This window comes from Mauremys reevesii, linkage group 11, assembly GCF_016161935.1.
Source record: "Mauremys reevesii isolate NIE-2019 linkage group 11, ASM1616193v1, whole genome shotgun sequence".
Classification (NCBI taxonomy): domain Eukaryota; kingdom Metazoa; phylum Chordata; order Testudines; family Geoemydidae; genus Mauremys; species Mauremys reevesii.
This window is the reverse complement of record NC_052633.1, coordinates 40,661,415-40,677,375: the sequence shown is the minus strand read 5'-3', so window position 1 is coordinate 40,677,375 and position 15,961 is coordinate 40,661,415. Positions and strand designations below refer to the sequence as shown.

General features: G+C 38.2%; 1 protein-coding gene across 2 annotated transcripts in view; it reads right to left on the bottom strand.

Moving 5' to 3' along the window:
- The window catches only part of LRP2 (LDL receptor related protein 2), a 173,826-nt gene that overhangs the window by 152,607 nt on the left and 5,258 nt on the right, over positions 1-15,961 (bottom strand). The gene's annotated exons all lie outside the window — the stretch shown is intronic.

Below are 15,961 nucleotides of genomic sequence, written 5' to 3'. Positions count from 1 at the left end.
TTTGCTATGTCTGTGGATTGAGGACCTGATCAGACGGTTCTTGCTCCCATGTGTAAGGACAGCAGGATCAGGCCGTTACCAAACATGTCCAGTGAAGTCCCTTGATGCCATAAGAGAATGAAATACACTGTTGATAGCCACTAGGGGAAACATGATCTAAGTCATAGGGGAGAAGAGGTGAACATTTAGCCAATTTTCTGGTCCCCAAAACTGAGAAGTTGTACTTCATAATTAGGTTCACAAAGTTCTGTTTCACATTGCCTCAGCCTGCCCCCTGAAGCAAGGAATACTGAAAGAACAGTTAGTAGCAAAGATCAACTCTTAGAACAACTAAGAAAAAGCAATTTCCTGTTTTAATTAATAATCAAGTGATGAAATTACCATTCAATTATTCCAAGTGACTTGTCCAAAAGGAGAAACTTTAGTAAATATAAAGCACAGACACCTACTCTTGAATTCACAATGACATAAATAAACAATGTGTTACCCTAACTTTCATGTAAAACCAGACATACCAACAGGGTCACATAAGCACAGTTAAGTGATGTATTCTTAAGGGATATAAGCAAGCTACTTTATGCAAGGAATGTTGAAATCTGATTGTCTGGTAGTGACATCCTGATTTATAATGTATCCTGCAAATGGTCAAAAACTGCACTCGGATGAATGGTGGTACCGAGTGGTACAGGAGTATGTACACCCAAATACCTTCTATAGACTAATGTATGATGGTGGTTGGTGGTGCAGGTCTGGGGTTGGTGGTGCAGGTCTCTTATCAACTACCTTTAAAACACAACAACCTCCCTTGCAAAAATGCCCTGAAAGAATGTACAAGTTCATCCTGGAATCCCAGACCCTCTCACTAAATTCTGCCCTACAAAACAACATTTCAATTTGAGACTTTTAGGGCCTTTTTAAAGTTTAATTGTTAAACACAGCATATATTAAACAATGTATCAATTAGAACTATTATTGGAAGTAAAACAATCTGTTTCTACATTTATTGCATCAGTAGCATCCAAGAACACAAGAATCCTAACTGCACCTGACTGAAAAAGAAATTACAATATAGAGTTTAATCAACATGCAAAGAGTTTCAGGTTTCTAAGTGGGAAAAGTATATGCTTAAAAACAAACAGCGTGGGAAATAATTTCCCTGTATATTATATCATTAGTTTCAAATAATTAACCAGTAAATGTTAAGCATTGTCTATAATACTGATATTTTCTTTTGTCTACTGTCTACTAAGTTATTAAACATATCATTATGGTGACATAAAATGAGATAACACTGGTTACACTTTTTGGAAAGCATTATAAACACAGCAGTCTTCATACAGTATAAAAAACCGTAACTGAATGTTAACAGAGTATTTGCAAACCAACCAGTTCTGTTACATGCTGTAATACTTTTAAAAATTATAGTTCAAGTCACTCAGAACTACATACAGTAAGTGCTGTACCAATGCCCATTTATACAATTCATCAGCAGACCTATTATAATTCATTTAATTATGGTATTAGTCTTTTCAAATGTAATCTTCCATGCTTGCTTATTTCTCCTTGAAGGCTAGGGTTCTGAAATAGCTTTTCAAAAAAGCAAAACAAACTGATGCTTCACATATCATTGCTTTGCATCCTCTTAATACAAAAGTACTAGTACATTAGATAGTACAAAATGATTGTTTATTTAATAAAAAGGCAGAGGGATCTGGTTCAAAACAGATTACGAGTGATAAAGAGGTAACAGTGATCTGCAGGCTCAAAGACATTTCTCACCAAGGTTTTAAAAGGTATGTTGTTGTTTTTTAAACTGTGATCAAAAGAAATTCTGGCCATCAAAAGGAGGAAGTATGCAGAGTACATACAATTATTGTATCCATTGCTGGAAATGTCCACCATCCAAAAAAAATTAACAGTAAAATGACTGATTAAATCAATACAAATAATTTCAGAAATAACTCCAAGTGACAACCCATAGAAACAGGCCCCTTGATTCAAAATAGAAACTGACATCTACTAAAACCAGCTTCGGAAGGCTTTATAATAGTTTGTGTTCAAGGGCTGAATTGATGTAAGAGGCAGTTACCCTTGTTAAATAAAGTATTAATTTGGGGACATATTCTGGAACCATTACTCACAACAAATAGCACTTACTCACATGAGTAGTCCATCAAAGCCAGCAGGACTACTTGCATTAGTAAGTGCTATGCCGCATATGGATGCAGAATCTGTTGCTCTACTTTAGGAGGGAGATGTTAGAAGGTAAGGGGTGTGCTCTTGTTAACTGACATTGTTTAAGTTAAATTAAACTTAACTGAGGGGTTAATAACTACTGACACCCTATTGTATCAAAGAATTTCTTTTTAGTAAGTGCCCTTTTTAAAATGGTAAGGCAGTTCATAAATTAGTCCACAACTGCCAGAAATTAATACTAATGAGCTAATTTCGGTACAAATTCTGATTTACCATGGCAGATGCTGATAAAGCCCGGCACTTCTCTCAGGCAAACAGAATCCTGTTAGCAAGATTCCTGCAGCAAATAATATTTAGTCTTTATTATCTTGCTTCATATTTGCTAAGATGAAATGTCTAGGTGACTTTTGAAATTCAAAATCCAGAGAATAATTTTTCCTTGCTTTAATTTGATTATATTTTTTTACCTATGAAACTATCCCTCAAATACAGACCAAAAAGACAGATGGTAAGATTTTGTGAATCCCAGAAGAACCCATGCAAAGCAGAATCCGAGGTGGTTGTTTTTTGAAATAGTATGGATTCTGACTTTTCAAAAATTGACGAATGCCTGTTTCAATTTTTAGGGATTCAAGAAAGCAACTGGAAAAAACAAAGCTACCACATCCACTTTATTATAAAGCAATATTGCACTGAAGAATCCAGCCCATAGCTTAAAATTTATCCCTTGGGAAATATACAGAGAGAGTACTGTTCCTGAGACTTCTGCTAGACTTGCTGTCTCTGGTCCTTAAGCTACAACTGCTGCTGCACCTTCTGTAGCTGTCTGTGTCTGGGATTCTCTTGTAATAGTCTTCTGAGTAAAGATGTCTGGGATTCACAATCCACTTAGGTCAAAACAGAGAAGGCCAATTTCCATGGCACAAAGTAAGCTACTTGTACACAAGATTATGCAAGACTATGACTTTCTATTAGACTAAAGCATCACAGAGTGATCCTGTGAGGAGCAAAAGATTTGGGGGCAAATTATGAACCAAGCAAAATACTTATAACCACGGCATAGTGATCCTGGCCTTTAATTCAATATTAAAAATATAACTATATTTGGTATCAAAACAAATGCAGAATATCAAGCATTACACTACCACGATACCACGCCTGAATAGCTGTATTATTTAATGCAATTGTTTATATTCCCCAAGACAATTTAGGGCAAAATTTTCATTTACGTCAGTGTAAATCTGGAGTAATCCCCCTTGTCTTTAATGGAGTTATTCTAGATTTACACTGGTGAAACGGATAGAGAATTTGCCCCATTGACTGCATGGGGTTTAAGTGTTTAAATGAAGCTGATGCTAAATACAGACCCAGTGACACCCCCTCCCCCCGGGAATTGCAGTAAAGCTCCATTCACCTGCTAATAGACACTATCCAATGCCACACCAGGCCATGTGGACCTCTGCCAGGTGGCAGCGGGTGGGGGTAGTGCAAAGCCCTTTCAGCACAGAGGTTTTGGAAGGTGGAAGCTATCTTTAATTTGTACGTTCCAATCCCTTACGGATTTTCAGCATAAAGGCAGTTTGTTAGGACTTTCCTATTCCTATGCTATATTTGACCCATATTCACATTTGATTCATACTCAATCCTAATATATATTTGGATAAATATTTAGATTGAAATCTAAAGTCTATTTTCAAACCTTTTATGTTCAGGCCCAAACACACTAAACTGAATTTTGGAAAAAGCTGTCCAGGGAGGTAACCAAGAAAGACATAGGAGCTAATCTGGACCTGAAGCCGTAGAGTTTGTATTCAATGAGGTAGGCTAGGCACTTTTATTCATCTTCTCTCACATAATAAAGGAACAAGGAAAACTCCATATGAATTCCAAGAAAAGAAAAGAAAAGAAAAGAAAAGAAAAGAAAAGAAAAGAAGCATAAATCAGCTAAGACCCTTTGCTTGCTTTTCTTCCACCACAAGAACCCACTCACAGATCACATACTGATGCAAGCTTTCTAACGTGACATGAGACTGCTTTTTCTCCACAAAAAGAAAACTGATGATTATTAAATACTTAAGACACTCCTATTTAAAAAAAAATCATGTAAATTTAAACCTTAGTTTATTTAAAATTATTTGGCGTACTAGTAATAGTAAACTGGCAGATTCTAGGTCTAATTTCCTAATGAGGTTGCATCTCCCTGCCAACCTAACAATCTTGATTGCTCGAAAAATGCTATTTACATAGGCCTCTCAAGTGCTAGCATGCTTAGCCCCAGCCTAGGACTACTGTTATGACTGCTCAGGAGACAACAGTTCCCAAGAAATCCTGTTCTCATGACTCTCAAGGAAGGATTGGAAGGGGACTGTCCTGAACCATGGACAAGGTTCCCTCTGTAGTGAGGGAATGAGGGATGTTCCAGCCCATCCTGCTAATAGACCACCGGTCTCTGGCCGTAAGCAGCCAGCAGTATGAGTGATGTCCCCCTCCATGACCACATCCCCTGTTCAGTTGTCAGGGTTCCTGGAATGGGCCAGGAGGGTCCCTCGTGTAACTTTAAAGAGCGCGGACACCCTGCTATAGTCTCCATTTGTAAAATATATAAAGGTTGGTGACGATTCATTAGTGTGTGTTACGTGCTATATGATGCTAAATATTAGTATTGTGTTGCCAATTAAAGTTATAAGAAACATGCAGAAGGAGCAAATAGCTCATAATGAGAAACAAAGTGGTACCTGGCTAAATTATGCTGTTAAATTCCACATTTATACATTAAATTGATATTTCATTGCAACAATAAATCTACACAAAATTAATACTCTATCAAATAATGTATCGGTATTAAAGGCAAATTATTCAAACAAAAAACATGTTAAAACATTCAGCCATGTTATTGTGCCTTGTTATTAAAAGGCATGTGGTACAGATTACCTTTGGCCAGCAACCTCTTTGGGGCAGGAAATATGTCTTTCTAGACTGAATATCTGGAACCTGCCATTTATTTTACAGTGCTGGATTAATTAAGCAATGAGAGTATCATTGTAGAAGAATCTTTAGGTGCTCTCTCTTCTGGCAGATTTGCACATACAGATGAGGCTGTGGGTTAGGTTTTCCTTTAAGGGAGTATCCCAGGGAGTATGTAGACCAGGGAGCTGTGCTGATTGGAAGCCGGAGCTATGAAACGAGGGTATGAGGGCTTCTAAGTAGAGCAGTAGTAGTATTGCACTTGGGGACTGCAATTAGGGTGACCAGATGTCCCGATTTTATAGGGACAGTCCCAATTTTGGGGTCTTTTTCTTATCTAGGATCATATTACCCCTCACCCCCGTCCCGATTTTTCACACTTGCTGTCTGGTCACCCTAACTCCAGTCATGGACTAGCACCCCATTGTGGTAGGCGCTGTACAAAAAGAAAACAAAAATGGTCCTTGCTCCAAAGAGTTTACAAGCCATAGGAGGTGTTATGCCTCCAATTCCTCACTCTCCAAGATCAACAACTAAGGAATGCCACATGCATGTTGTGTTACGTCTTTCACTTCCCTAAAAGGCATTCTGCCATAACTTGCAAGTTCACTACACTAAGTGATAGTATACATGAGTCAGGTATTCAGCACTGCTGGTATATATAATTTGTAAATGATAGCATTACAAACAGGATATGTAGGGTGACCATATGTCCCATTTTGGCTGAGACAATACCTTTTTTAGGCCCTGTCCCGGCCATCCCAACTTTTTTTGACAAAACTGGGCATTTGTCCTGTTTGCTCTTGACAACTGATCATCAGATGGCAAGAGCAAATGGGATAAAAGTCCAGTTTTGTTTTAAAAAGTGGGGTGGGACCCCTAGCAGGCATGGAGGAATGTATGGGGGGGGCGCGAGTGGCAACATTAGCCCTACACTGGAGAGAGGGAGGGCAGCTCGGACCAGCTGGTCCGCCCTGCGTGCAGGCGGGAGAGGGCATCGGGCAACCCCACACTCGGGTGGGCAGCAGTGGGGACTTGGAGGATCAGCCCCCCATGCAGGGAGAATAAACCTATCCTGCAGAAAGTCCAAGAATAAACCAGGTGAAAGCAAAACTCATCCAGGAAAGCTTTGCAGAGTTTGCCCCAAATTGATGGGTGTTTGTCCCAATGGAATGAACAGAGGTTTCCATCCAGAAATCTATGTAGATCATGGGGGAATATGTGAATTCTGGAGGCAGAAACTCCTTTGCCTTTGCTAGGAAGCATGATAAACTCAACCTGTACCCCATCTATTTGAAGACAACTCTGCAAGGTTCCCTTTGCTGAGTTTCCCTACCATATTGCCCCCTCTCATGGGTTTCTCTGAAGGGAAATGCGGGGGCTTGGTTTCACACACATTGTCTCTCACTGGCTCATTCCCAAATTATAGCCAGTCTAGGAATGTTATATGCCTGACCAATATGTACTGTAACTAAGTGAAATTAGAGTTATATAGGGCTCAGTGAAGCGAATGACATATCACAACATGGCTTTCTCATTCTGTTAAGGCACTTGGGCCGTTCCAGAAAAAGTACAACCTGACTTTCAGAACACTGCAAAACATTCCACGTGACATTTGGCCTAAGCAATTTCCATTCTCTTTTGCTCTCTTGTACACAGTGTCCTGACAGAGTAAATTAAAATGAGTATTTCCAGCATTCATGAAATTGTATTTGGATAATTAGTTATATATCTGTAAAGATAGCAAAATGCCTAAATATATAGTGACTGGAATCTATTTGCATATGGATCTCAAACCCTTATAAAAAAAAAGCCACATGATGTCTCAGAGTGCTCAATTTTGCATTTACATCTCGGAAATCAGCTCCTTATTGATTATATAGCATGGGAAACGCACATGCACTATCTTTTCCAGCAAATGTGGGGAATGTGTTGCACTTGTTACATTCTCTTTTCCATTTGCGACTTGAATACTACAGAATTAGGAAAATAAGGAAGACTGGGGTTGTGGAATGAAGCTATACAATACGGTCTGAAGGCAAAGCAAGATTTGGACACTTCAGAAATAACTCAGACTTCTGGGACAGAGGTCATATACTATATGCTTGGAAAAGAAAGATTTAACTTGAAAAGCAAAGGGTCCAATTCTCCACTAACCCTACCTACCTTGGGTTGGATGTCCCAGTCTTAATTGTGGGACTTTTGCAAAATTAAGCAGAAAGCCAATGGTGAAGGCTTTTTTATATCTTGCCAAATTGCAGAAAATGTCATTTCTTGCCCGTCTCCCTCCCAAAAAAACTGTGACGATTCCACACAAATAAGTCAGATAATTTGGTTTGATTTTACTAAATCTGATATCAGCTGTGGATATTTGTGGGGAAGGGAAGCAAGGGGGAAGGAGGATAATAGGAGGGGGAAATTTGTTTTCTCTCTTATTTGTACATTTCTTTCCATGAGCCCACCTGGCTATGCAGAGACTGCTCCATCTCAGATATCTCTGTGTGATACCTGTTTTGATTTTATACAATCAGCTGCCCTGCCCCTTTGAAAGGGACAAATCCTGTCCTTTCCCCAATGGACATAGTTTGTGGAGGAGGCAGGGGACATGATCCCCACCAAACTGAAAGCCACAGGCAAGCGCAGAATTTGCGTCCCCCTCCCCCCCACAAGAAGCCCCATTGGACTGACTAGAGCTTCCCCCCACCAAAAAAAAAGTATAGAAGTAAACTAACCTATGCTTTCCCCCTGCCAGGGTTTCCATAAGGAGTTTCACTGAATGTGTCTATACACTCAGAAGGGTCCTATTTTTGTTAATTCTCATTTTACTCGGGTGTTTAATGCAATGTATCTTGCACATACAAAAACAAAAGTGTACATCATGCATGGTAAATTCAGAAGTAGTGTTTCACAGAGGACGATGTCAGGTTTGTATCGTTTCCTCTACTGAAACAGGTTAGCAAAAAGTACTGTGTGCTCTCAATACAAAAAAAGGATTTCTATCAAGGCAGTAGGGGACAAAAACCTCTGTTGGTGTAAATCAGCATAGCTCCATTGAAGTCAGTGGAGCATGGCCAATATACACCAGCAGAGGATTGGGGTATATTCTGCATTACTAGCTGCTGGATTCCAAAAAGTATTGTGCATTTGGACCTGTGTGTGCACCCAACCACACACAGCAACTAAATCTGAAATGAGAATATACACAACACACACTTATTGTATCTATATGAAAGGAAAACTTCAGTACCAAATGTCATCTTAATAACATTCATGCAAACTCTTTTAACAATTGGAATATAGTCATTCTATGTATGTCAAACTATAACCTTTTTATTTTCCAGTTATTTTAATACAGTCATAAAGAGGAGGCTATAGGTTCATTTCTGAAAATGCCTTTACATAAATCCTAGAATTAAAGAAATTCAGAATTTTAATCTATTGAAACTAAGCAGAAAAGCTTTCCTGCAAAGAAAAAAGGGTTCAACTCTCCTGCAGACATGAAGTTCAAAGGAATGACACTGTAAATGCCTCCTAGCAACATTCAAGATATTCATAATCCTCATCCTCTATAACTTCACTTAGCTCTTTTAACTGAAAAATTCTACAAATGCAAATAGTCTGTTAAAAAAAGAAAAAGAAATTAATTTCCTAACAAATCTATTTATTGTTCATTTTCTCCAAATATGAATTTGAACTAATAATAGGGAGAACAAGCTCTTGGTTTTCAGACAAGTCATAAATAAACCATTTAACCGGTAAGAGATCAACTTCCAAAACAATCCAACTTGTAAATAAGGTTCATGTGTTTGAATAAAATGTTATGCTACCTGGATATTATTTATCACTGATTCCAATAATACTGAAAAATTAAGATATTTTTATAAATGTAGGTCATGCTTAATCAGCAACACCAATACTAAATGTGAAAAAAGCTTTCTAACAATTAAAAATAAATCATATATTATGCATGTGTTCATATTCTTATCTTCATTTTGATCTAACTACACTTCTATATTCATTTTAAATGTGTCTTGATGAATTTTTCTTTAAAAATCCACTGCTTGTTTCTACCAATGAACTAAAAAAAAACAACCCAGCAAATCTGTATCACCCTCATCCTTTAAGAGAGCAGAAATAAGAAATAATCTTTATTAATGTGGGATTAATGTAATAGGTAGATGACCTAAAAGGTAAAGTTTCCCATTACTTCTAAAGTATACATCCCTTAACCATATAGGACATGAGCCTGCATCCATCGAAGGAAGTTCCCCCTTTCTTCAACAAAAAGACAATAAAACCATAGAGAACCTGTATGAATCTATCTTTACAAATTCTTTCTTTATTATAAATGTTTATTAAAAGTACTTATAAAGTTGTCCAGTATAAAATTAGTTGTAGTCTTATTTTACAAAATTTATTTTGTGATTAACTTTAGAGAGTCCGAATTTTCGGTAATAACTACTAGCCTTTACAAAATGTCAGTGGTTTCAGATACACTATACGGAAAGAACATATTCAGCACTAAATTGGATAATATTAACCAGTTGCTTTCACATTTGGTATCTTAATCCATACAAATCAGCTGTGATTGTATTAGCTGGATAAGTGAAGCACACACTGTGGATCTCTAGTGAAGCACACTCTGCTGAGCTCTACTATTGCTGTTCAAAATCTCTTTGTTGTGAAACACATTAAATATGCAAATATCTATTCTAATTGACCAAATTACACGAGGAGGAGGAAGAACAAGCAAACTGGAAGAAAGTAAAAGGCAGCCTCAACTACTCACAAAAAGAAGCATCCCAAGCATTTTCATAAGAATGAAACTGGCTAATAGCCCCAAGGCTGCTACAGAATAACAATTGGGCAATGGGGGACCAAGTGTGAAAACCTCCCCGAATTGGAAGTATTTACAACTGTATAGCATGTGGGAAACAAGGACAAAACCCATGCTCAGATAACTCTGACATGTCATGTATAGTATACACCATTGGGAAATTCTGATGAATGCAGTTTCAAGCTACAAAACCATCCTCTCAGCAAGCCACTTTTAGTTGAATGGTTTTGAGGTACTTTTAATAAACTTCCTATCCAATCAGCTGCTTGCTCTCAAAATTAAATCTCATGCCACTGCCAGATTTAATTAAATTGGATGCAATTAAGTTATCTATCCTAAGAAGTGATAAGTCCTGGCAGCTCCAGGTATCAGCCCGAAATGACGCTTTCCTAATGCACTAGGCAAGACTGAATCTTAAATAACTCACTTTTTAAAATCCATTATATATTTCATTGCTATATTTAAGAAGACACATAACATATACTAATTTAGAAAAAAAATGCCTGTATTGACCCAACTTTATTGGGGAATATTCTAATAAATTCTTACATGCAAAAAAAAATAATTTTAGGTGTTAGTTAAATGCAAGTTGTAAATTCACATAGGAAAAGATACTTCTCTCCACACAGCACATCCACATATCTATGGTCAAATCCTGCTTGCCTTTACAACACAAGTAGCACGACTGTAACTAATGGAACTGCCCAGGCAAGTAAGGCGAGTTGGGTTTGGCCCCTATGTTCTGTCGTCTAGAAAATTGTTTGTTCCCTAATTTAGACACTGCTCATGCTTGCCTCAGTGGCCCATTTTGTTAGCTAATTCAATTAATTTATTATCCTTTCTATAAAATCTTTGTGCAACACTTGTTTTTAATATGGAGAGTCTAACCCTACTGCCACTGAAGTAAATGGCAAAACTCCCACTGATTTCAGCAAGAGCAGAAGCAGGCCATAAGGATTTAAATTACGCTGTCTTTGCCTCAAGCATTTACCCATGTAAAATCCTTGGATCCTGCCCTGCTGCCCTTTCTCACGAAGCCCAATGCAACTATTCACAAAAATAAGGGATGCAGGATTGGATCCCCTTCTCTGCCCAGTTTTTAATCGTTCCACTCATCTTTTGAAAGAAACACACCCATTGCTGCAGACAGTCTATATGCAGACAAAAGCAAACATTGGCTTCAATGGGAGTATGGCCCAGGTAAGGACTGAAGGCTGGAATGGGCAAAAGCACATTTTACCAGTAGGAGCTCCGTCTACACTGGGAGGGTGTGCTGGTGTAAATATAGAGTATAGCTGCTATAGCTACACTGGGGAACATAGCTTTACTGGCTAACCTTTCCTGGTGTAGACCTGGCCTCAACTTTAATTTTCTTCTCCTGCGGTCTCAAATCCGGGCTCCAGCGCAAGCCCAACAGCACTGCAGTCCATGCCTCACAAACCACATCAGCTGACCTGGACCAGTCGCAGCTGTGCCATCAGTGTTTTATTGCAGTGTAGACATACTCTTACTTAACTCTTTATGCACAATGAGTAGTCCTATGGTAGTCAATGTGACTATTCCCAGTGAATAAATTAAGCATTTGCATAAGTCTTTTGAGGATCAGGGCCTATAGTGTGGTGGTAACCAGGCTGATTTTTCTATCGGACTAGGCAATAGGTGCATTTAAACAGAAACAAAAAGATGAAGTGTCAGGGGCAAAACAGATATGTGACTGTTACCATTAATAGGTATAATACTTAGCTGTCATAAGTCATCCGTTTTCAAATTTTGCTTTTGTCACTGTTTACTTCAGGGTGTTTAATTATTTGTAAATTATCAAAGTGCCTGTTTCTTTCCCAAAGAGATGTCCAATTTCCTAAAGCACTTCGGGCATTAAAGTTTTGATGTATTTGCCACACCCAAACTAGGTCAGAAGGGTCACAGCAATTTTTTATTTCCACTATTAGGCAGCCATTTCTATATACCCGACTGCATTCAGTCACAGGACAAATCCCACAGCAGGAGATAACTCCCTAGCAAGCGCTCAGGGAGTTTGGCCCCAAGGCTGTCCTCCTCACACAGGCAAAACTCACACTGGAGAAATGGGCTTTTTGCCTGAGTAAGGAAGACAGAATAGGTCCCTCAACGCGTATCTGAGATTCAATTCAGATTTCCTGGTGTTCTGCCAGTTCACATTTGTCAACACCCAGATTAATTACTACAGTGAATACCTTTCAAGTAGCCACAGAGGTAATGAAAAGAATATTAGTGCTTCAGTGCATTTACACAATATTAGGAGCTAAACTGGTTTTAAATGGTGAAGTGGGCCAGGTTTTTAAAGGGCGCCCTGGGGCTGGTTTGAAAAGAGAGAGGAAGGGCAGAATTTGAAAAACTAATAAAGAAAGCTCCTACAATCACAAACAAGATGCCAGAAGCACGTCTGCTAATTTCAGACCAGTATGTACCCTATTCACTACAAGTGCAATAGTTTAAAAGCCTATTATACCTCGTAAAAGTAAAAAATAATGCATGAATAGCCTTTTCATACGGCAAAAATGCCAATATTAGTTACAGTAGCATTCTTGTCCTGGTTTTAAATCTTCGATCTTGTTTATTGTATCATAAATTGGGCCCAATCCTGCAATCTTTGCTCAAAAGTAAACACATGAGCAGCCCCCTTGTAGTCAAGTGCTATGTTTACATGAGAGAATTTTAGCAAAGTATTCCCATTAGTGCTAACACTGGTTCCTTATAGTTCTGATGGAAGCCCTACTGCAAGGCTCTGGGGGCTTACATGTTAGTTAAGCTTACTGAAGAGTAGGTTCAGCTGACACAGCATTAGTCATAGTTCCAGTCACAATTAAATGAGAGTTCTCATTGGTGCTGACATGGTGGGAGCACCAACTGGAATTTTTTTGGTAACCTTTCCTATTTTAGGCATGCCTGAAAGGATTGTTCACATGAGTATAAGGCCCGATTCTACAGCCCTTACTTCCCCAAACTAAAAGAGAATCACAATATTATATTCAGGGGTTCTCAAACTGGGGGTTGGGACCCCTCAGGAAGTCACGAGGTTATTACATGGGGGGTCACGAGCTGCCAACCTCCACCTCAAACCCCGCTTTGCCTCCAGCATTTATAAAGGTGTTAAATATGCAAAAAAGTGTTTTTAATTTATAAAGGGGGTCGCACTCAAGGGCTTGCTATGTGAAAGGGGTCACCAGTACAAAAGTTTGAGAACCACTGGTCCTTGCTCAGTAAATGTGTATCAAGGTTTTTTGAAGATGAAAATCACTCCGTAAGTGCTAGACGTTATTATTATTATTTTGATTCCTGCAACATCTGTATATGATACAAATTGGTTTGTTCTAACCATGCTGAAAACCACAATAAAGGCCCCAATCCTGCAATCTTGTAATATACAAGCAGACCCCCGTACCCAAATAGCATCTGGGGCTCCAGGCTGGAACTGGGGTGCATCTGTGTGGAACAAGGCCTATCCAAATATGAAAAAAAAAATGAGTCAGAACATCAACTGGCTAAACCCATTTACACCAGCTGAGGATCTGACCCCCTTCATCTTAAATAGGAGTGCATAACAATGCAATCAATCAAATTCAAACCAACCAGATTATTACTGCTAAAATACAACTGTTCAGAAAACGAAATCAGTCTCAATTAACTCTTACATGTCTTTTTTTTAATCTAGAACAAAACTACTAATAGTGATCCTTAGATCTCAAATCCAGTTTAAGAATTGCAAAACAAAGAAAACATTAAAAAGCTTGATACCAACAGTAAAAGCTTATTGTGGAATCCGCTGAAGGCTATCCATTCCATTCAACATTTCCATGTTTACTCATTAAGCTTCATTTTTTGAAATCATTCCAAAAAAATGTGCTGAGCTGGAGGAGCAAAAGCCAATTAATAAACTGAACATTTCAGTAAGAGAGTGGACTTCAGACCAGATCTCAAAATATGGTAAAGTATTAAAAGAAATTTTTACCACCTACTTTTTAGTGTCTGGTTCTGATACTCCCTTCCCTTACATTAGTGCACTTCAGAAGTAGCTCAGCTGAATCAATAAAATTAAACTAGTTTGAGTGAGAGGAGAATCAAGCTGGGATTGGTTCAAGATATCTCGTAAGACTGAAAAAAGAAAAAAAATCCATGATGTATCATTAGGAAGTTATATCAAGAGATATATTTTAGTTTTAAAAGTATAACATTTCCATCCTTTATTTGCCAGACTTAATGTAAACTATTAACAAGCAGATAATTGACTTATTTGATTGCTATAGCTAGTTAACCACAGTGACACAATCTTACCATTAGCTAGTCTTTATACGTGTCAACCTATAGATGATTAATTAAGAAAAATCTTCTATGCTTCTCACCAAAGAATCTTCTAGAAAGTGTTTCTTTTTCAGCTTCCACTCAGAAGGTTATATTGTGCCATCAGTTTTTAAGCAGAATTTTAAATGAGGAGAAACGGGGGTTCTGCATCTGTAATTCTGAAGAGCTTTAACAGTTTTCCAGTCTGAAACAAGTTTTGTTTTGTCCAATAAAAGTGAACAGTATTTGGATAAAATATTATCAAAGATGGAGGATATTGATTCAAAAATGTGTGGGGAATGCTAGGCAAAACTTATTACTGGCAGTCAAACCCTGAAGTTTGTAATCAACTGACTTCAACAGACATTTCCCTGAGTAAAATACTGAAAGACCTACAGATTTGGCCCTAAATAACTAGAAGAAAAAACAAACACTAGTGATCTTTGATCTCCCAATAATCTAACAATGCAAAAGGCGTATACAGGGTAAAGGCTCAGAACAGCGTGATTGATTTCACGTCAATCTAGGAAGCCCAAAAAGAAAAGAATTAAAAGGCTTTAATGAAATTGCATTCTAACTTCCCACAACTTCTCCCTCCCCCTCAATGAATCTTTGCTCATTTCCTGCAAAACACATGGAAAGTAAATCTGGATTAAAGTGGGATTTCATTGCTCAAATTTCCAGTCAGCTCAATATATAAAAGAAGGTTTTGGTTTGCTGTATAGGAAGTGTTGCATACGCTGAACATCTATCTTAGCTCAAATCTCCTTGGATGTCCTGTCCCTGTTTGTCTTGACTCCTGCAGCTTAATTATTTACTGTAATTCTAGGAGTCGGTGAAGAATCTAAGTCTAACCAGGTGTCATCTAATTACTGCTTTCAATTTTTAACTGAAATTTTTTTTTTAATCCTATTCTTCACTTTAGGTGATTACTTAGCAAATTCCTTATATAGTTCACTGCCCAGGATATAGAAAAGGAGTAAATAATTAAAGAAAGATCAAGATAAGTGCTAAAAGTAGATTACCCATTTTTAAAAAAACCTTACGAAAACGAATACTGACATTAAGTTCATAGTTCATAGAAATGTCATTTTATCAATTAAAAGGTACTGATGTGTATTTTTAATTTTCAAGCCATCACAACTCCCGCTTCCCAAATCAGAGGTCCCAATCCTGCTCCCATTGAGGGCAGAGGGTATTCTGCTGTTGATTTCTGTCAGAGCAGCTCAAGCCCAGAATTCCTCTTATAAATGTTAACTGACAGAGTACAAGAAAATTATACCAGTGTAGGATTTTGATATACAGTTCAACCCAAACGTCCTCTCCCATATCTGCCTTTACCAGCAGTACGGACTGTAAATTGGACTGTACTCATTTTCTTTTCAAAACACCTACTTGACTTTTTTTTTTCCCCTTAAGGCCCAAATCCTCCCTCCCCTGTGTAAAACCTCAGAGTAGGGGGTTTCACCCAGGGGCTCTATGCAAGGGACATAATCTTCTGCTCAGACCTCCTGGGCTTCTACCCATGCACAGAACAGAGATAGTAGATACTGTAGTAGAAGTGCAAGCTTCACCGTGTAACCCCAGCAATATGTAGCAGTTTGGGTCTATAAGAACCATCCATGCCCCTTTATTTCTTGGCCTCAT